General features: G+C 45.6%; 1 protein-coding gene across 3 annotated transcripts in view; it reads left to right on the forward strand.

Annotated features, from left to right (window-relative positions):
* stard13b (StAR-related lipid transfer (START) domain containing 13b) overlaps positions 1-20677 on the forward strand; it is a 581811-nt gene that overhangs the window by 134102 nt on the left and 427032 nt on the right. The window lies entirely within an intron of this gene.

Raw genomic sequence — 20677 nt, forward strand, 5'->3', positions numbered from 1 at the left:
CAAATGCACTGTACTGCTAATGATGAGCCATCAACTTGTTCTGTTTAAAATAGAAGTCATATGATGGTGTTTTAGAATTGTTTCTACATTGTCAAATGGAAGCATTGGCGTGGTACCAATAATTCTCTTGTAAGTATTGCCAAGTATTTGCAAGCTTTCAAAAAAAATGTTTTCTGGGGTTAATAGAGTTCAATTCATGTATTATTTAGATTCTTCTGGCTCCTGAACACCTCCCACAGCTCTTGTGCTCCCATACTCCCATACATATCAAAGAAGCAGAGAAATAAAGAGCTTATAACTCATTTTTTAAATATTTGAACCTGAGCTTTTGCACTAGAAACTAATTTTATTTATTTAATTAAAAATGATTGGAATGCAGAAATACTGGAGGGCCCTGTCCCAGCGATGCTGTCAAGGCCATTCAGACAGGCCTTACAATCATAACTGGGTACTCTTGCTTCCAAGCAAATCAGCAGTAAAATAGGGACATCTGACCTAATAATAGTGGAAATTATTCATGCTTATTTAATGAGGGGTAAGAGCCTTCAGTTGAAAAATAAAATTGGTGCTTGCAATTTCAAAGCTGCTGGCTGACATAAGTATTATAGTATTAGTACTGCTTGACTGCTTCCACAACCTATCATTATCAAAGTGGGGGTGCTATAACTTTACAGTTTGATTGGCTACTCCAGTATAGATAAAGGGATTAAATGTCTTTGATGTGGGATAATGAATGCAAATGTTTGTTTTTATAAGGATTTATGTCCTTGAATGTATTTAAACGTATTGAATGGGCTTTTGTCAATGAGAATGTATCTTTTATATAGTAAAGTCTTTAATAGATACTTAGAACTTTGTTTTATTTCATCTCATTGTGGCTCCTGAGGTCTGTCCATGGTGGATACTGGGTGAGTTGGCATGGAGAGTGTATGGGCAAAGGATTGTGAGTGGGGGCAAAGGTTGGCATAAGTTAGCATTCAGTTGGCACAGGGGCTATAAGGGGACAAGGGGATGAGTGGGGGGGTCATGGGTGATATGAGTTGGCACTAAGTTGGCATGGGGCTATAAGGGGGCAGGAGGTAGGTAGAGGGGCATAGGTTGACATGTAGGTTATGGGGCCATAGCAGGTTGGTGCAGGGGCACAGGTTGGCATGGAGGGCACTATGGGCCATCAGGGTGGGTAGAGGGGCATAGATTGGCATGGAGAGTATGAGGAACAATGGGCATGGGTAGCATAAGGTGGCATGAGTTGGAATGGATTGGACATGGGAAGTGTGAAAGGTGGTTGAGGGGGTGTAAGGGGTTAGGGCTAGAGGACTTACTGTTTTTATTATAACTGGGATGAGCCTCAGGCCATCGAGTTGAATCTTAACCAGCCCCCCTTTGTACTAGCAGACCCTGTGGCTGCCTCAACACTGTTTCTAGGGGTGGAGGGCCCAACTCCAGATAACACCCACAATCCCGGAACAAAATTCCGGCTGTTCAGGGAAGTTTCTTCAAAGTTGGGTTTGGGAAATTGGAAATCTTCCTGACTCTGGGCACCTAACTCAGGAGCAAAAGTTCGGGCCTGGGCAGAAAGGCAGGTGAGTGGAATGAAAGCAAAATACTGCGTATGCTGGAAATCTGAAATAAAAGTATAAAATGCTGGAAAAGCACAGCAGGTCTGGCAGCATCTGTGAAGAGAGAAACAGAGTTAATGAAACAGAGTTTCAAGTCTGTATGACTCTTCTCCCCAACCCCGCACACCCATTCCCAAAATTCACAAACAGAGCTGTTCTAGTTGACCCATCATGTCAGCCTGTTCCTGCCCCATGGAACTCATTTCTGCCTATCTTGACTCCATTCTCTCTCCCCTTGTCCAGTCTTTTCCCACCTACATTAGCAATTCTGCTGATGCCCTATTTCATATCAACAAATTCCAGTTTCCTGGCCCTAACCGCCTCCTCTTCACCATGGACGTCTAATCCCTCTACACCTCCATCCTCTACCAGGAGCATCAGAGGAGCCTCTGCTTCTTCCTTGAACAGAGGCCCGAACAATCCTCATCCTCCACCTGGCTGAACTTGTTCCTTTACTGAACAATTTCTCCTTTAACTTGTCTCACTTCCTGCAAATAAAAGGTGTGACTATGGGTACCCACATGGGCTCCAGTTACGCCTGTCTTTTTGTGTGATATGTGGAACATTTCTTGTTCCAATCCTAACAGGCCCCCTCCCAGACTCTTTTTTTTGGTACATCAATGAATGTATTGGTGCCGCTTAATGCTTTCGTCTGGACTTGGAAAATTTTATCAATTTTGCTTCCAATTTCCACCCCTCTCTCACCTTCACAAGGTCCATCTCTGGCACTTCCCTTCCCTTCCTTCACCTCTCTGTCTCCATTTCCGGTGATAGACTGCCTACCAATATTCATTACAAGTCCACCGGCTGCCACAGCTACCTTGACTACAGCTCCTCACAATCAGCTTTCTGTAAAGACTCCATCCCATTCTCTTAGTTCCTCCACCTCCATCGCATCTCTTCCAATGATAATACCTTCAAAAATGGTGCTTCTGACATATCTTCCTTTTTCCTTAACCGAGGGCTCCCCCTACTGTGGTTGACAAGGCCCTCAATTGTGTACGATCCATGTCCTGCACCTCTGCCCTCCCAGAATAGGGTCCCCTTTGTCGTCACTTTTCACCCCACCAGCCTCTGCATTCAAAGGATCATCCTCCGCCATTTCTGCCAACTCCAGCATGACCCCAGTTCTGAAGAAGAGTCATACGGACGCAAAATGTTAACCTGTTTCTCTCTCCACAGTTGCTGCCAGACCTGCTGACTTTTTCCAGCATTTTATGTTTTTATATTAAATGAATGGAATAGATAGACAAGTGGCAAATGTAATTTAAATACATTGAAGTATAACTCAGGCATTATGTTCCCAGATGATAAATGAAGAATGGGAGCATAAAGTCACTGGAACTCAACTGAAGGCTGTGAGCATACTATTACCGACAGGAAGGGGTTTAGTTTAAACAGCCCTGATTTCTCCCCTATAAACAGAAAGATGTTTTGCTTTTGATTTCCCACTTCATATGCAGTGACGTATTTCCCAACCCCTCAGTTTTGGTGTGATCCAATTTCTATTAATAACCCCACGGCAAACTTGAGATAGGGTGAACTCAGGGGTTTCATTTATTTGCATGCACTCAAAATGCAGGAGGGGATGTTGCTAGTCCCCTAGGCATTAATACATTAATCAAGGGATAGAGAAAGAAAGATTTACAGGGCAAAGACCACAGAGCAAAGAATAATTGTTTCACATGAGTCCAAAGTCTAAAATTAAAAGTCCAATGGTGAATTCCTTCACAGAGTTCGGCAGGCTGAACTGATGCTGGATAATTCACTTTTTTGGTAGAGTTGACTTCCACACTGAGATAGGGGCACAGAAATGAATTAGTCTTGTGGGCGATGGTATAGAAGTTCAGAAGTTCCAGAAGAAAATGTGTAGATGGGGACCAGGCATTCAGACCTGGACACAGCCCTTTCCTGTGCTGCTGCACAGTAGATGAAAGATGGCCGACTGATTTCCAGTCATACACAGTGATTCCCCTAGCTGGTTTTCCCAGTTAGGGGGATCATGTAATATGATTCCCACTTCTCCACTTTGGCTTTGGCAAAGGCTGCATATTTCTTTGCCTAGGCTCCTGAGATTGTTAATGTTCTAACCGTTAAGAATTTAAAAGAAAAGTTGCAGGGCTCTTTGTCTTAGCAAGTGACTCAGCTCCAGTTGGCCAGGCCTGGCTTATGAAATGTAGATGGCCTTTGTATAATTCCCTTTGAATTTAGTCTCTGTAGCCTAAAGGCATCATTAGCGTCTCTTCAGAGATAACTAGGCAAATTTCTTTGATACTGCCAGATTAGCTCCTATTGTTTGAAGGGCATAGCCATTCAAGGCTTTCGTCATTTTAAAAGGTTTTAACATTGTAGGAATTAGCCATGTTGATATATTTATTATGTTGATATATTTATTTCAAAAATATAGTGTGAGGCCTTAGTCCCATTACAACAGTTGCAGCCTCAGGGAAAAAAATGAACTCTGTTTCATTTTATTATGTGGTCTTATGAGGAAAGTAAAGAAGTATACACGCATCCTCTCATCCACACTGACACTATTCAGGGTAAGAGTTCTGAACTTTCCTCTTTTGGGGATCAGGCATAAGCAGAGCCATTCGTTTCAGATCTCTGCCTGTTCAACTCCTGACTAAGGGCAGAATCATCCCAGATTTGCACTAAGTGTGATAGCGGGCGGGTAAAATGACCTTTTATCCACAGGCTGCAATGGTGGCTTCTCACCCTGTTTCGTCCCAAACCCGCCACATTATTATGCATTCCCAGGAGACAAGTCGTTTCCATCGCGGGGGGGTGGGTGGGGTGCTCTCACCTTGCTTCATCATCCCGGGCACCATAATTAGAGTGCGGCCATGCTCATAACCTCTCAGTGCTTCCAACCCAGAACTGCTACAAGGAAGACATGACCCCGAAAGGCAAGGAGACTGCAGCCCCCAGATTCGCTGACATGTCCCTCGAGAGCCAGTGTAGGCCCGCTGTGATGGCCTCTACTCCAGCTCTGGCCACATGATGTGCAGCAACATCACTAATCCAGCTTGGAAGGCGATGGCAGTGGTGGTCAATGCAAACACCCTGCAAAAGAGGACAACCACCCAGTGCTGCAAGAGGATGAATGATCTCCTTCGTTCCACCAGGGTAAGGCACTCTTCTCATCACTCTCAACTCACACTTACAAACCCATCACATATCCACAGGACCCTCACTCATGGCCAGTTCAAGGGACATCACCATTCACTCTCTCGCACACAACTTCATTGCCCTCATCCCGTTCATGGGACCACTCACCACCCACACATGCCAGGCATACTTATCATCTGGCCTGGCAGGCACCCTACTTACATTCTCTCCACCTCTATTCATGCAGGATACAAGAGGAAGATGTCGCAGATGGGTGGAGGAATGCCTGAAATCAAGTCCTCACAGACATTGAAAAAAGCCATCCAGCAGGCTGATGAGGATCTGGACCATTCCTGTGCTGATGATAAGGTTGGAGGTGCTCTACCAAGTGTGGATCTAGTAGTGCAACATCCATCAGACAACCATGCTGTGAGTGATGTGTCCTGTTTCACAGAACACTGCCATGGACCAATGATCTCTCCTTGCTTTCGCAGGCACATCTGCCAAACAGCCAAGAGAGTCCACGACCCAGGACCTCCAATCAAGCTCCAAAGGAAGCTCAGAGAGGAATCCACTGAAACCCTCCCTCAAGACCTATCACATCGCTCACCCACACCGTCCACCAATGCAGAGGCACACATCTCGGTGGGACCTAGGCGGCAGTAGGGACTTCCCAGGTGTCCAGCACTCAGACAACTGCTGGCGATCAGAAATTTGATGACCGTTAGGTGACAAGCCCCTGGACTCAGTCATACCTCGATTGCTGGAGCTGCAAAGGCAAGCTCAAGAATATCAGGAAGGGATGTTCGCTGCACTCCTTGGATTGTAAGGCATGATGGAGGAGTCCGACTACCTCCAGGCTGAGGTGATCGCACCAGCATGCCAACACACTGAGGTCAACACAGGTAGGGTGGCAGCCATCATGGAGGCCTTGGTACAGGCCGTCGCTCCTTCACTGCTATGCAGGCGGAACTCCATAGCCGATGCCATAACTGGCCTCCAACAGTGTGTAGGCGAGAGGGGTGCGGGGCAGCCTGATCTCACTCTAGCTACCCCTTCTCTCAAGGAGTCAGCCAGGGGCCCTCGGGCGCCCTTTGGGAGGAGGATCAGCAGGTGTACACCCAGGGGTCATCCATCCAGGTGACTAGGGGAGTGTCTGGCCCAACCAAATCCCCTCTTCCTGTGACCTCAGCAGCTCCAGCTCCACAGGCCGAGGAGGGTGCCACTCCCACATAGCAGGACCCCGAAAGCAGGCCAGGGCCCTCCAGGTCTCAGCCCTCCAAAGGATGCCCACCAAGGTCATCACAGACAACAGTCAGCAGGCTGCCTCCACCTCCACTGTGGATGTCTGGGGAGCACCAAGCTACAGCGGCAGTTAGGAAGGTTAAGAAGATGCAGTGCACAGCCTGACCATGGTGTTAATCACTTGTACATAATGTTCACTAATGTAAATAAACTCCCAAAAATGTCTAAAAGCAAAATACTGCAGAAGCTGGAAATCTGAAACAAAAACAGAAAATGCTGGAAAAACTCAGCAGGTCTAACAGCATCTGAGGAACTCTCTGAAGAAAAGCCATAGGGACTCAAAATGTTAACCCTCTTTCTCTCTCCACAAATGCTTTTAGACCTACCGTGTTTTTCCAGCATTTTCTGTTTTTGTCCCAAGAATGTCACCCTGACTATGGCTCCTTGTTCTGATGAGCATTGTTCATGTCACTCAGATGTGAAACCTTTCTACACAAGATAAAGGCAGGTGTCTCAGTCCAGGGCCTCTTCCCTGTGCTTTGTGCAGCCTTCAGACCAAAGTGATGGTCCGGCCTCACATTCCCTTGACATATTAATGATACCTGCACTTCAATGGTGCTTGTCATTGCTGCCAGAATGTTGTGGGCAGGTGTCACAAGAGTTCCACTACTCTCAGCACCTTTAAGGTGGAGTTGGACCCCATCTCTTTAACATCTGTGACCACTGATGATTTGCTCCTGAAGGTCTCAGGTGCTGAAGGCAGACAAAGAATCAGGTGCTTTAAAAATTTCATGGCTGTGTCTCCATGATATGACCCTGATCGCAGAGCGCAAGTGAGGTGCCCTCAGCCAGACAGGAGTCAGATATTCTCAGAGGCTATGTGAAGATCTATGGAGTGTCCTCACTGCATGTCGTCATCATCCTCCTGCAATCGAGTGACTATTACGGCCTCTTTTTCAATTCATTCACAGGATGTGCCCAGCATTTATTGCCCATCCCTAGTTGCCCATGAGAAGGTGGTGGGGAGATGCCTTCTTGAACTGCTGCAGTCCATGTGGTGTAAGTACACCCACAGTGCTGTCAGGGAGGGAGTTCCAGGATTTTAACCCAGCAATGGTGAAGGAACGGCAATATATTTTCAAGTCAGGATGGTGAGTGACTTGGAGAGGAACTTCCAGGTGGTGGTGTTCCCATTTATCTGCTGCCCTTGTCATTCTAGATGGTAGTGGTCATAGGTTTGGAAGGTGCTGTCTAAGGAGCCTTGATGAATTCCTGCAGTGCATCTTGTAGGTGGTACACACTTTTGCTACTGTGCGTCCGTGGTAGAGGGAGTGAATGTTTGTGGGTGTGTTGCCAGTCAGGTGGGCTGTTTTGTCCTAGACAGTGTCAAGCTTCTTGAGTGTCTCAGTGACAGGAGCATTATCACAGAGGTTATATGCACTGCCAAAAGCCAGGCTGGAGTCAAACATTCAAAAATGCAATGTGAGGATCCATGGTGCCTCTTCACTGCATGTCGTCCTCATCCTGGACAAATCTAGCAGCTATGAGGGTTCCCCGAGTGTGCCTGTCAATGAGGCCAGTGCGAGGCCTCATTGCCATCATCATCGCCTTCAAGGACCTCCTCACCTTCATCACCGTCGATGTCCTCCTCATTGGGGACCTCCAGCTCCTGCATCTCCTACTCAGCCAGCTCCTCTCTCCTTTGCTGTACAAGGTTGGAAAAGGAGCAGCAGGTGATTAAGATATATGACATCCTCTGTGGACTACGTTGCAGGGCTCCACCAGACCGATCCAGGCATCAGAGCCTCATTTTCAACATCCTGATGGTTTGCTCCATCAAATTGCAAGTTGTAGCATGAGCCTTATTATACCTTCGCTTTGTTGCAGTCTGAGGCTGCCGCATGAGTGTCATCAGCTCCGTCCTCTGTGGGTAGCTTTTGTCCCCGAGGAGCTACCCTGGAAGATGTGGACCCTGGAAGATGTCAGGGATTGGTAACTGACTGAAAATGTATGAGTTGTGGACACTCCCTGGAAACCATGCACAGACCTGCAGGATGTGTTTGTGGTGGTTGCACACTAACTGCACATTCAGTGATATTGTTGACCCCTTTTTGCAACGGAGATCTGAGCATTTGATCGCACCCCACACCTGTGGGAAACCTGAGATCTGGGCAAATCCAAGCGCTCTTGCATCCTGGCTCTCTTGGTCCCAGGCGAAATGCACAAAGTTGTGTGCCCTGCAAAGTTGGCATCCATGACCTCATGGGCACATTTGTGGGTGGAGGCTTGTGATGCCCCACAGAGGTCATCTTTGGAGCCCTGAAAGGAGCCACTGATGTAATAATTGAGCATTGTGGTCACTGGCAGTGGATTCTCTCCATGTCCACATGGTGCAAAATCCTGCAGTAGCTGGCAAATATGACCAACCAGTTTCCTAGACATGCGCAGTCTTCGGCAACGCTCGTTGTCGGTCATCTACAGGAATGAAAGACGATGTCGAAAGAACCTGGTTCAAGTTAGGCACCGTCCAATGACGGCTCGCCGTGGCTATTCTGCGGCATGTGCGTGAGCCCCAGCTGCCTCTTCTTCCTGAGGGTGCTGCTCCTCCCTTTGCACTGCCTAGTGCCCCTCTCGTTCTCTTCTCCGTCATCTCCACTCTCTGTAAGCCAGGAGGCATAGAGCTAGTTCACCTGGCTCCATACTCTCGATGTACTCCTCCTGCAGGATGAAAGAGAGACGCATGGGTTAGCTCCGGTATATTAAGAACCGCTCTTGGTTAAGTCTGAAGGACCCTTAACACACCCCGGAGAGTGCGCTGCATGGCTGCCCAATCCACCCTCCTCCGCCCCGCTCCACCTAACCGATTGCTAACACCTTTGCCCACTGGACTGCATAGCTCAGGTGTAGCTGTTCTCCTAAGCCAGTGACTGCTCAATGGCCAGCTTTCACAAGGAGATTGTACAATGTGCCCCATCATCCAGCTGTTCTATAGTCCACTAAAACACTCATTAGTTTGCAGTCTGTGCCCGAGAGGTGAAAGGCTCTGGAGCATTTGGTGGCACTTTGATGCCAAAGTGTTGCTTTAGTGGGCAGATAAGTTAGACTTCAATTATATCAATGGCTGCGCTTGAATTGTCTCAGTTGCAAAGAAATGGTCACATTGTATAAGGTGTCCCTAATCCATGGCCACTTCCCTCCCCCCTGCCCCACTTCCAACATGCCTCAACCGCAGTGCAGCTCTTGCCCCACTTACAACACGTCTCAACTACAGGGAAGCTCTTGCCCCCTCCCCGGGCAAGTCGCCTCAACCTTGACGTCCAACAGGTGTCCTCGCAAGAACTGTGCAACATTACTGTGCATTCACCACTGCGTTCCCCTCAACGTGCAGACCGCCAAGTGCCTTATATATGCTGTTGTGAAACATGTCAGCATGCAATCACACTGACATGGGCGAACGATCCAGCAGATCATGGACGGCGGTGGGGTAGCAGTTGATTTCAAAGGGCTGGCCTTATAAGGATATGCAGATGTATTACAATGAGGTTTTCCAACATCCAATGGTGGGAAAAGAGGCCCGCTCATGCCGCCGAGCATGCCTGACACCAGCGGGCAGCAAACATTCCGCCCTAAGTGTCCTCTAAAGAATCTGGTGGTTTGACAGGGTGGTTAGCACTCAGGGGGTGAGTGATGGTCAAGCTGTTCTGTGTTATTCACAGGAAAATGCTGGGCATCTCACTCTGGGAGTGCCAGACCCTTGGATCATATGGCTGAGCTGCTCTTCTCCAGATTAGTTCCTGCCTGTCCAGCTTGGCAACCAGTGGGCTCAGCTATTCAAACCCGGGAACTGTGGTTAGGCTTATTGTCAGGAGCTTGGGGTGTTTAAAGGGGATAGTGGCTTCTTTAGGGTATTCAGTTCAGTGTCCAGCTGAGGCACCAGAACGACTTTGTGGGGGGGTGCTCTAGTGTCTGTTGCTCGGGGCTTTAAGTTGACACAGCATCAGGCAGGGAGCCCACTCCTGAATCTGGACCAGGCTTACTGGGCCCAGATGATAGGAAGATGACCTTCAGGGAGGGGCCTTTCCCACATCCATAGCAGGTGGGGCTACAGTGCTGTAGCCTGGTGGGTTGTTATGGATCATTTTAACTGCAGGAGTATTTTTTTTTGAAAAATATACTTTATTCATAAAATTTCTGGAAGAACATTCCAAAACATTTCAAAATCACAATCACAAAAGTATAATCAGATTCAACTTTTACACATGGATCACAAGGTGCATTGTTGCAATCAATGAATATTACAATCATTTCAATATGGTCAATGCAGACAATCAGTCAATAGTATTGGAGTTATCAACATACATCATGTCTGAGGTGCTTCAATACAATTATAATACAATTAGTATTCACTGCAGACATTCATTTTAGCTGTACAGCCCGAGGGGCTCTCAACAGTTCCCAGCCCCTCGGTACACTGTGGCAGAAAGGTCTTAGACAGCGACCTTTCCCCATTGCGCCTTTGCGGCAGCTGCCCCAAGCTTTAGTGCGTCCCTCAGCATGTAGTCCTGGACTTTGGAGTGTGCCAGTCTGCAACACTCGGTCAGGAACAACTCTTTACGCTGGAAGACCAACAAGTTTCGAGCAGACCAAAGACGGCCTTTCACCGAGTTGATGATCCTCCAGCTGCAGTTGATGTTTGTCTCGGTGTGTGTCCCTGGGAACAGCCCGTAGAGCACAGAGTCCTGTGCCACAGAACTGCTTGGGATGAACCTCGACACAAACCACTGCATCTCTCTCCAGACCTTCTTTGCAAAGGCATAATCCACAAGGAGGTGAACAACGGTCTCGTCCCCACCACAGCCACCTCGAGGTCAACGTGCAGAGGGGGTGAGACCCCTGGCATGTTGGAAGGATCTGACAGGGAGGGCCTTTCTTACCACCAGCCAAGCTATGTCTTGGTGCTTGTTGGAAAGATCTAGCAATGAGGCATTCTGCCAAATGACTTTGACAGTCTGCTCGGGGAACCATCCCACAGGATCCGCCCTCTCCTTTTCCCGCAGGGCCTCCAAGACATTACGTGCCGACCACTGCCTGATGGACTTGTGGTCAAAGGTGTTTCTCTGAATAAATTTTTCCACAATGGACAGGTGGTATGAAATGGTTCAATCACTTGGAGCATTCCGTGGCAGCATGGCCAGACCCATCCTTCGCAACACCAGCCCTGTCAGGCCGTCTTGCGATTCTGCCTTAAGGTGGGTGAGTATGGAGTCCAATCTGGTTGGGATCTCTCTGCTGCTCACTTGGGTGGTAAGGTCTGTATCTTTTGGGGCACAGCTTCCCTCTGATGGGTGGTCAGCTCTTGCTGTGCCTCCTGGTGGTTTTTCAACTAAGTGAGGAAGTACCATCATTCTCTCTGGGCCAATTTGGGAACTTTCCTGGTCCCCGTTTAAATTCGCCAGAAAGCTATTGGCAGACCAATCAATGGCTTCCTCGCTGGGATCTTTGGCTTTGCCTTCTCCTAACTTGTTCCATGTCCCCTGGAATGCCACTACCCTCAAGTGACGGTGCAGTTGCAGTTGCACTCCTTTGCAGCTTTTTGACAGGGTGAGGCATCTCACTCCCTATCCGCTCATCTGTTTGGGGACTCACTGTGCCCCTATTTAATGTGGGAAGAAAGTTTCCACTAGCCATACTTCAGGCAAGTCCTTAACCTTTTCCTTTCCTAGTTTAAAAGTTTGCCATCCTTCAGGCACTTTGACTATGTGGGGCATCTCCCTCACTATCTCATTCTCTGCTTTAGGACTTCTCTAGTCCCTGTTTAATTTGGGGATACTCTGTAGATCTATTTTAGATTCTAGTGGCCTTTCATAGTATCACAGTATCTTTACAGTGCAGAAGGAGGCCATGCGGTCCATCAAGTCTGCACTGGCTCTCTGAAACGGCATTCCACTTAGTCCCACTCCCCTGCCTTATCTCCATAACCTTGCATGTTCTCTCTTTTCAGATAGCAATGCAATTCCCTTTTGAAGACATCAATTGAACCTGCCTCCACCACCCTTTCAGGAAGTTTGTTCCAGACTCCAACTACCCTCTGGGTGAAAAAATGTTTCATCACATCACATTTACTCTTTTTGCCAATTATTTTGAATCTGTGCCCTCTAGTTCTTGATGTTCTCTTGAGTGGGAACAGTTTCTCACTCTTTACCCTGTCCATACTGCTCAGGATCTTGAATACCTCTATCAAGTCTCCTCTCAGCCTTCTTTTCTCCAAGAAAAACAGCCCCAACCTTTCCAATCTCAAAGATACAGTTCTTCATCCCAGGAATCATTCTGTACTCTCTCCAATACCTTCACATCCTTCCTCATGTATGGTGCCGAGAACTGGACACAGTACCCCAGATGAGGCCTAACTAGTGTCTTATACAAGTTTAACACGACCTCCTTACTCTTGTACTCAATGCCCCTATTTATAAAGCCTAAGATACTATATGCTTTACGAACTGCTCTCTCAACATGCCCTGCCATCTTCAATGACCTATGTACATATACACTGAGGTCCCTCTGTTCCTGCACCTCCCTTAGAGGCTCTCCCTTTATTTTATACTGTCTCACCGTATCTTTCCTGCCAAAACGAATCACCTCATACTTCTCTGAATTGAACTTCATCTGCCCAAATCTGCCCTGACCACTAACATGTCTATGTCCTTTTGAAGTTCAAGACTAATCCCATCATGGCTGACAACATTTCCAATCTCCATATCTTCAAATTTTGAAATCATGCCTTGCACACCACAGTCTAGGTTATTAATATATATCAGGAAGAGCAAGGGTCCCAACACTGAGGAACTCCACCACAAACCTTCCACCAATCTGAAAAACAGCCATTTATCACTACTCTCTGTTTCCTGTCACTCAACCATTTCTTACCCATGTGCCTACTTTCTCTTTTATTCCATGACCTAGAATTGTGCTCACAAGTCTGTTGTATGGCACCATGTCAAATGCCTTTTGAAAATCCATATACACCACATCAACAGTGTTTCCTTTATCAGCCTTCTCTGCTATCAAAAAATTCCAGCAAGTTAGTTAAACATGATTTTCCATGATGAACTCATGCTGGCTTTCCTTACTTATCCTGCACTTGTCTAAGTGATTATTGATTTTATCCCATGCTATAGTTTCCAGAAGTTTCCCTACCATTGAGGTCAAACTGACTGGCATGAAGTTGCTAGCTTTATCCTTGCACCCTTTTTTGAACAAGTGTGTAACATTTGCAGTTCTCCAGACGTCTGGCACCTCCCCTGTGTGTAAGGAAGACTGGAAGATTAGCACTAGTGTCTCTGCAATTTCCACATTCACTTCCCTCAATACCCTTGGATACATCTTACCCGATCCTGGTACCTTATTTATTTTATAGATGCACAGAGTCATAGAGGTCTACAGCACAGAAAAAGGTCCTTCGGCCAATCGAGTCTGCACCGGTCAAACAAGTACCTAAGTATCCTAATCCCATTTTCTAGCACTAGGCCCATAGCCTTGTATGCCATGGCACCACAAATGCACATCCAAATACTTTTTAAATGTTATGAGGGTTTCTGCCTCTACCACCCTTTCAGGCAGAGTTCCAGATTCCCGCCACCCTTTGGGTAAAAAAATTATTCCTCACATCCTCTCTAAACCTCCTGCCCCTTATCTTAAACCCATGCCCCCTGGTTACTGATCCCTCCACCAAGGGGAAAAGTTCCAATGCCCCTCATACTTTTATACACCTTTTTAAGTAAAGGTAGCCTTTCCAACGTCTCTTTCCTCTTGATTGTAAGTTCTTCTAGCGTACGAGTTACCTCCTCTCTCACCTCAGCGTGAGTTCTTCCTTTGTTAAGACAGATGATATTTCTCCAGCCCCCACATGCAAGTCCCCTTTTTTGTCCCTTAATGGCCCTACTCTTTTTTGTAACCAACCTTTTATTATTTAGATGCTTATAGAAGACCTTAGGATTCCCTTCTACATTCGCTGCCAGCCTCTTTTCATGTTCTCTCCTTGCTTTTCTTATTAGTTTCTTCACTTCCCCTCTGGTCCCGCTATATTCAGTCTAATTCTCCATTGTATTTTCTACCTGATATCTGTCATATGCGCACTTCTTCCTTTCCATGTTTGCCTCTATCTCTCGTCATTCCCCTTCAAGGGAATATACCTTGACATTGCTTGTGATCCTTTATCTTTGAAGGTGGCCCATTGTTCAGCCACTGTCTTTTCTTCCAATATTTGATTCCAACTCACTCAACTCACTTGTATTCTTATCCCATCGAAGTTGGCTCTCCCCCAGTTAATTATCCATGCTCTGGATTGTTCTCTGTCCTTTTCCATGATTAACCAAACCTTACAATACAATGGTCACTGTCCCCTAGAGGCTTTCCCATGGATATTTGATCTGTTTGGGCCAATGTATTCCCCAGAACAGGTCCAAAAGTGCACGTCCTCTCGTTGGACTGGAAGCATACTGCTGTAGAAAATTATCTTGAACACATTCCAAGAACTCTCGCCCGTCTTGTCCTTTTGTACTATCCCTATCCCAGACTATATTTTGGTGATTAAAGCCCCCCCATTATGATTACTCTATAACTCGTTCATCTCTCCGTAATTTCTTTGCAAATTTGTTTCTCCACGAGTTGGTGGTCTATATACTTCACCAATCAATGTTATTACATCTTTCCCATTCATTACCTTAACTAGAGAGACTCTGTCTTTGACCCCTCTGGAACATCCTCTCGATCCAGTATTGTAATGCTGTCTGTAACCAATATTGCCACTCCCCCCTCACTTTTCTTCCTTTCCTGTCTCTCCTATACACCTTGTACCCAGGAACATTTAACACCCAGTCCTGCCCTTCTTTAAGTCAGGTCTCTGATGTAGCAATAATATCATAATTCCATTTGTCAACCTGTGCCTGCAGCTCACCAATCTTATTAATCACACTCCATGCATTCACATCATGCGCATTAGCCCTGATTTAGGCTTTTTTACTTTCCCGCTTATCTGACTCCACCTAATGACTTATTATTGTCTCCTCTAATTCTATTAAACTCTCCAAGTATTCCATCTATCTTGATGCAACTCTCTGATATATCCTTGTTATCAGTTGGTACTTCACTACTTCCCACTGACAGTTTTTCTCCTCTGCACTCTGAATTTCCCCCCAGGTTCCCATCCCCCTGCCAATCTAGTTTAAACCCTCCCCAACAGCACTAGCAAACCTCCCCTCGAGGACACCAGTCCCAGTCCTATTAAGGTGTGACCTGTCCTTTTTTTTAACAGGTCCCACCTGCCCGAGAACTGATCCCAATGCCTCAAAAATCTAAAGCTCTCCCTCCTACTCCATTTCTCCAGTCATGTGTTGAACTGCTTAATCTTCCTATTCTTATGTTCACTAGCACGTGGCACTGGGAGTAACCCTGAGATTATGGTTCTTGAGGTCCTGCTTTTTAATTCCCTTCCTAACTCCTTAAAATCTTCTTTCAAGACCTCATCCCCTTTCCTATCTATGTCATTGGTCCCAATGTGGACCATGACCTCTGGCTGTTCGCTCTCCCACAAAAGAATGTCCTGCAGCCACCCTGTGACATCCTTAACCCTAGCACCAGGGAGGCAGCATACCATCCTGGGGTCACGCTATGGCCGCAGAAATGCCTGTCTGCTCGCCAAATTATGGAATCCCTTACTACTGTAGCACTTCCACTCTTCCTCCTCCCCTCCTGTGCAGCTGAGCCACCTATGGTGCCACAGATTTGGCTCTTTCTAGTCCTCTGAGGAACCATCTCACTCACCAGTATCCAAAATGGAAAAGTGATTAGAGAGTAAGATAGTCTCAGGGGATTCCTGTGCTACCTGCCTGTTTCTCTTAGATACTCTGGCGGTCACCCATTCCCTCTCTTCCTGTGTACTTTTTAGCTGCAGTGTGACCACCTCTCTCAATGTGCTTCCACATAATCATCAGCCTTGTGGATGCACCACAGTGACTCCAGCCGCCACTCAAGCTCTGCAACTCAGAGCTCAAGTTTCTGCAGCTGGTGACGCTTCCTGCAGATGTAGTCATCGAGGGCACTTTGTGCCTGCACAACTTCCCACAGCCCTAATTTCTGCTTTCACCACACATCCATATCCAGACAGGTGGTTTGGTTTTTATTTCCCCATTTATAAGTGGTGGCATATGTCCCAACCCCTCAGTTTTGGTGTGATCCCATTTCTATTAATAATCCGAGATAGGATAAACTCAGAGGGTTAGTTTATTTGCACACATTCAAAATACATTCAAAATGTAGCTATGTTGCTACATAGCCCTCTATTCATTCACGCATTCCCTATGAATTCGGTCTCTGCAGCCCACAGGGGCCATTAGCGTCTCTTCAGAGATAACTAGGCGCAAATTTCTTTGATATTGCCGGATTAGCTCCGATTGCTTGAAGGTCACAGCCAGAAATGGCTTCCATCATTTTAAAAGGTCATTGTCCAGTTTTAGAATTTAGGAATTAGCCATGCTAATATATGTACATATATATGTTTCATAAAACTATAGGCCGGGGTTTTCCTGTCCCATCATGGCAAGACCCGCTGCAGGGGATGCGGTGGGCTAGCCAAAAGCCCATTGACTTTCAGCAGGACCAGATGATCCCAGTAGTGGGAGGGACTGGAAAATCCCACCCATAGTGTGAGGCTTTACAATACAAAGACTTAGGGTGCAAATAATGATTTTTATTTAAAATGCAAGTGGTAGAGAAAGACATAAACAGGGCATTACATTTCATGTTTTATAAATAAGGGCATGGCATACAATAGCAAAGAGATATTTATTTTGTACAAGGCACCGGTTAGGCTCCAGTTCAAGTATTATCTATAGCTTTGAACCAACCATTATGGAAGGAAAATTGTAGAGAGTGTACTGTGTAGATTATCCAGGAATGTGCCAGGGATTAGAATTTTAGCCATGAGGAGATATTGGGACTGTCTCCACTAAAGCAAAGGAGCCTAAAAGAATGTTTAATAGAGATTATTAAAAGTAAGATTTTAATAGAATGAATAGGAAAGACTATTACTTCTGTTTTGGGAGTTGTTGACAAAGGAAGAGTAAAAAGAGAGCCTAAAACAATTGTTGCAGAGTTGACTGCTTTGCCACAAAAAGCACTTGAGGCCGAAATAATTATATCTTACATCAGAGTATAGGGAGTTAGTAGATATTTTTGGATTGCTCTAATTAAGAGCCAACATGGATATGATGGGTGTATTATAAATCTTCCCCTACTTCAAGGAATAAACATAATATATAATGAAAGCTTTAAGGTTGTATAAAGACTTGACATTTGCAAGCTGTAGATGTGTACCAGGTTGACAGATTATGTGACATCTGCTTGTTACACAACACTGTTAGTTCATCTCATCTTGCTAGATTCCTTAAAGGGAACTACTGTTTCTTGCATTTGATTTCAGATATAGTGCTCAATGTTCAATCTGACTTTCATCATCTGTTAGTCATGGAAAAAACAGTCTTCTGGGGCATGTGCCATGGAGTGCCAATAGGTGGCATGCTTTCTTGCACCCACCTCAGGCATTAGCAGGTTCATTTTCCGAGGAAACATGGGATCCATAACAGTGTCAAACCATAACTTGCCCATAGACTACATCTTGTGCCTTGACATGGATTTGTCATTGCCTTTCCTATAGCCTGCTATTTCTTTCCCTTTGGAAAGATTGGCATATATTTATAATTTATTTTCAGCCTTTATAAAGGCCAGAGGAATTTTTGACTGCCTCCATAGGCCCATACAGCCACTTCTCTTTAAGTAGCCACATTCCTTGAAACATTCAGAGCTATAAGCTTCCAATGCAGCGAGTCTGCTGACAGAACACTTTCTGCATACAATTTAAGTTATTCAGCAAGTATGCAATAATATCAACAACTTGCATTTATATAATATTTTTAATCATAGGATCATAGAATCATAGAATGACTACATTACAGATGGCCATTTGGCCTGACATATCTGTGCTGGCTCTCTGCAGGAACAAATCACCTAGTGCCACTCCACCACCTTCTCCCCATTTTCCTGTATATTGTTCCTTTTCAAATAATAATCCAATTCCCTCTTGAATGGCTCAATTGAACCTGCCTCCATCACACTTTCAGGCAGTGCATTCCAGATCCTAGCCACTGACTATGTGAAAAAGGTTTTCCTGATGTCGCCATTGCTTCTTTTAACAATTATCTTAAATTACAGTTGGACATTGATAAATTTGCAGAATGGACAAATAATTGGGAAATGAAGTTCAACGTAGTTATGTGAGGTAGTACATTTTGGTAGGAAGAATAGGGAGGTCACTTATTACTTGGATGTAGTAAGATGCACTGAAGTGCTTTGCAGGGGCATTATCAGATAAAATTTGACACTGAACCGCATGAGATATTAGGACAAGAGATGGGTTTTAGAGAGCATTTTAAAGGAGGAGAGGGTAGTAGAAAGGTGGAGAGGTTTACTGAGGGAATTCCAGAAATTAGGGCCTAGGCAGCTGAAGGCACCGCTGCTAATAATGGGGTGAAGGAAGCTAGAGATACACAAAAATTCAGAATTAGAGAAATGCAGACTTCTCAGAGGATTGTAGGACTGGAAAAGGTTACAGATATGGTGAGAATCAGGGCCAGGAGGATTTGAACATTAAAATTATTTAGATAGTCAATCCCACTGAAGCAATTGATATCAGCAGGTCACTCCAGAAACCAGGTGTGAACCAGGCAATGCAGAGAGTGCAAGTATTTTTGCCCGATAATTAGACAATCAACCTTATTAAATAATCTTCTGGTGCTGTTAGGTAGATGGAAACATGGCAGGCTGAACTTTGCAGCTCCTAAAGGCAGTATTACTGGCTCCAATAGCTAGGGGACCACGTGTATTCCTTTGTCTGGGTCCTTTAGATTGTTAATGTTCTGATCATTTGGGCAGACTATTGCCATCAGCGTGCGTGGGTGGGCCCGACATGCCGACGCGTAAAATGACACGCGATAACATCGGGCATGCATCCTGACGTCATTGTGCGTCATTTCGACATTTCATTCAGCAGGCATGCGCCGGAGGCAGCTGCCTGCCCACTGAACTGTCAACAGCCTATTTAGGCCATTAACAAAGCAATTAAACTTGTTAACAATGCTGTCTGTCCAATCTTAATGTTGGCAGGCAGGCGAAGAGCCCAAGCAGCCTTCACATTTTTCAGGAAACCTCATCCATGGGCCGGATGAGGTTTCCTGAAGGGTTAAATAAATTTTCAAAACTTCACAAACATATCCCAGCTCATGTGACATTGTCACATGATGGGACATGCTTAAATAATTTTTTCCTTTCTTTATTAAAAACTTTTATAATCCATTCAATCTCCCTGAGACAGTTCTGTGCCTCAGGGAGATTGCTGCGTGAAAGAGCACAGATCCCAACTCTCCCTCTTCCCCCCCGCCTGCACAGGTAGCTCTGAGCATTACCAGCCACGTGTTACACTCGGCAGGTCTTAATTGGCCCGCCTGTGTAAAACAGCGGCCGCAGCTGGTCGCGGGCGGCGATCGGCTCTGCGCCCACCCACGCCCACTCCGAACAGCCTGCCTGCCATAGGAAAAATTCACCCCATTATGTCTTAAAGGGAGGCTGCAGGGTCCTTTGTTCTCGTGTACGAACCGGTTGGCTAGGTCTGGCTTATGAAATGTTGATGGCCTTTGGATTGTTCTCTTTGAATTTGGTCTCTGTAGCCCACAGGGTGTCATTATGGTCTCTGCAGAGATAATGAGGTGTCAGTTGCTAAAAACTGCCAAGCTGGTATTGTTCAAGGGTCACAGACAGGCATACCTTCAGCCGTTTTAAAAAGTTATTGTCCAGTTGTTAACATTTTAGAAATTAGCCATAAGGAAATCTACATATATATTTTATAAAAACATAAAGCATGAAGTCTTAGCTTCCTGACAGTTGCATTTTTGTAGCAACTTATCGCATCTCTTAGAAGTACCACAAAGTGCTCCACCTATGATAATTTACTCTGAATGCAGGAGGTAGAGTAAATATTGTTACATACATCACATTGGCCCCAGTTAAGCAACAATTCAATTTTAAAATTCTTGTCCCTGTTTTCCAATCCCTTCATAGCCTCACCACTCCATATCACTGTAATATACTCCAGCCCTACAACACTCCAATGGCTGTACTCCCTCCATTGACAGCCTTGCCATCAGCACCTAAGGCTCTAAGCTCTGAAATTCCCTCATAGCCCTCTCTGCCTCTCTTTCTTGCTTTATAAATCTTTTGTGAAGCGTCTTGGAATGTTTAACTACATTGAAAGGGCTATATATAAATATAAGCTGCTATGAGATGAATAGCCAGAAACTTTTAGTTGAGGGTAAAATATTGCTGGGATGTTAGAAGAACTTCCTTGTTTTCAATTATCACCTTGGTTGTTTAAAATCCATTTGAATCACTGGAATCAGAAGTGTCCTCAGTTAACATCACAACCAAAGGACAGGACCATGTAGCATTTGCTTAATACTGCACTATGGCGCCAATTTACTTAATTCCTAGAACAGGGATTCAATCCTCACTCCGGTGACACAGAGATGAGAATTCTGTGGTTTGAGCTAAACTGACACCAGGGACAGATTTTTGTGGGCACCACTGACAGTTGCTGA

This window comes from Carcharodon carcharias, chromosome 11 (genome assembly GCF_017639515.1).
Source record: "Carcharodon carcharias isolate sCarCar2 chromosome 11, sCarCar2.pri, whole genome shotgun sequence".
Classification (NCBI taxonomy): Eukaryota; Metazoa; Chordata; class Chondrichthyes; order Lamniformes; family Lamnidae; genus Carcharodon; species Carcharodon carcharias.